Below are 2,388 nucleotides of genomic sequence, written 5' to 3'. Positions count from 1 at the left end.
CCTCGAATTGCTTACTCCCGGCAAAGCTTTTGTACACTCCTTTCTCTATAATTCCCTTCAATAAGATATTTTCTTGCTCAAGTGTAACTTGGCTAAGAGAATCATTAGTGGAATCAAGAGAACTACTAGAAGCAACAATATTGGATTTAGCATGATCATTGTTACTACTAGAGGAAGAATCTTTCTTGTTCTTGTTACTAGAATTGACTTGAGGCATGTAAGTGGATAAGAGTAAACGCTTGGCAATGTAAGAAGAACTTTTCTTGCGGAGATCATCATTGATTGCTTTTAAGAACTCATGCTCTTGCTCAAGATTGAGCTTTTCAAAGCGTAATTTCTCATGAGCTCTTAAAATTCTCGATGATCTTCGAAGATAGTTTCATGAGCTAACTTAAGAGTGTTTAGTTCTTTAGTTAGAGCCTCAATCTTCTCCTTATCATTGTCATTCGTTTTATATTGATTAGCATGAATAATTGACGTTTCATCATAGTATTCATCACTAGAGTTGTCAACAAGCAAATCATCACCTAACAAGTCATCTTCATCACTATTGAAATCAACATACTTCGGGTGTGTTACCTTAGGACCTTTGGCCATGAAGCATCTTCCAATTCCTTCATTTGGTGAGTCAAATATGTCATAGGAGTTGATTGACACAAGTGCTAGACCGGCAACACCTTCATCTTGAGTATCTTCGGAGTCGGAGTGATAACTTCTCTCGGAGTGGTTGTCGGAGTCGGAGCCAGATACCCATTCACCAACATGAGCTTGATATCTTCGTTTTGTGTAGATCCTTGATGATTTTTCCTTCCTTTCCGAATCCTTGCTTCTCCGTGAGTATCTTCATTCATAACGATCATCTCTACTCCTTCTCTCTCTTGGTGGTGATTCTTTGCTTCTTCTTTTTGGAGAATCTTCTCTTCTCTTGTAGGGAGCCGTACACTCATTGGAATAGTGTCCAAGTCTTCCACAACTGTAGCAGTTTCGCTCTCGACTAGAAGATCTTTTGTCATTGTAGGACCTTGACTTGAAGCTTCTATCTTTGCTTCTACTCTTGTAGAACTTGTTGAAGTTCTTCACCATTAAGCTCAATTCTTCATTGAAGTTTTGTTTCTCACTTGATGATGTAGGGGCTTCACATGAGGCTTTATAGGCACCACTTGATTTGTTGTGAAGTTCCTCTTTATCCTTAAGTGACATCTCATGAGCAACAATTCTTCCAATCACCTCCGTTGGCTTGAGATCTTTGTAATTGGGCATCATTTGGATCAATGTGCACACGGTATCATATTTTCCATCCAAGGCTCTTAGAATCTTCTTGATGATGAATCTATCGGTCATCTCTTCACTTCCTAAGTCGTCAATCTCATTTGTGATGAGAGCAAGCCTAGAGTACATTTCAGCGACACCTTCACCATCCTTCATTTTGAACTTGTCAAGTTGACTTTGAAGCACATCCAACTTGGATTCCTTGACGGAGTCGGTACCTTCGTGCATATCAATCAAAGTGTCCCAAATTTCCTTTGCATTCTCAAGACGGCTGATTTTGTTGAATTCTTCGGGGCACAATCCGTTGAAGAGAATATCACAAGCTTGAGCATTGTATTGCAACATCTTCAACTCATCCGCGGTAGCTTCACGGTTTGGTTCTTTCCCATCAAAGAAGTCACCTTGCAAACCAACACACACAATAGCCCAAATGGCGGGGTTATGTCCAAGAATATGCATTTTCATTTTATGCATCCAACTAGCAAAATTAGTACCATCAAAGTAAGGACCTCTACGGTGATAATTTCCCTCGCTAGACGCCATACTCTCCTAGGTTGTGAAACCAGGGCTATGACCACCAAAAGCTATGGAGATCAAAGCAAATGGAAACCTGGCTCTGATACCACTTGTAGGATCGAAAGTATGTCTAGAGGGGGGGGGGGTGATTAGACTACTTGACAAAATAAAAACTTAACCTTTTCCCAATTTTAGTTCTCGCAGATTTTAGCTATTGTAGGACAAGTCAAGCAATCATCACACAATTCAAGCAAGCATGCAAAGAGTATATTGGCAGCGGAAAGTAAAGCATGCAACTTGTAAGAATGTAAAGGGAAGGGTTTGGAGAATTCAAACGCAATTGGAGACACGTATGTTTTTCCCGTGGTTCGGATAGGTGGTGCTATCCTACATCCACGTTGATGGAGACTTCAACCCACGAAGGGTAACGGTCGCGCGAGTCCATGGAGGGCTCCACCCACGAAGGGTCCACGAAGTAGCAACCTTGTCTATCCCACCATGGCCATCGCCCACGAAGGACTTGCCTCACTAGCGGTAGATCTTCATGAAGTAGGCGATCTCCTTGCCCTTACAAACTCCTTGGTTCAACTCCACAATCTTGTC

The sequence above is a fragment of the Triticum dicoccoides genome, chromosome 6A (genome assembly GCF_002162155.2).
Source record: "Triticum dicoccoides isolate Atlit2015 ecotype Zavitan chromosome 6A, WEW_v2.0, whole genome shotgun sequence".
In the NCBI taxonomy this organism is placed as follows: domain Eukaryota; kingdom Viridiplantae; phylum Streptophyta; class Magnoliopsida; order Poales; family Poaceae; genus Triticum; species Triticum dicoccoides.
Note: the sequence above shows the minus strand (reverse complement) of the source record.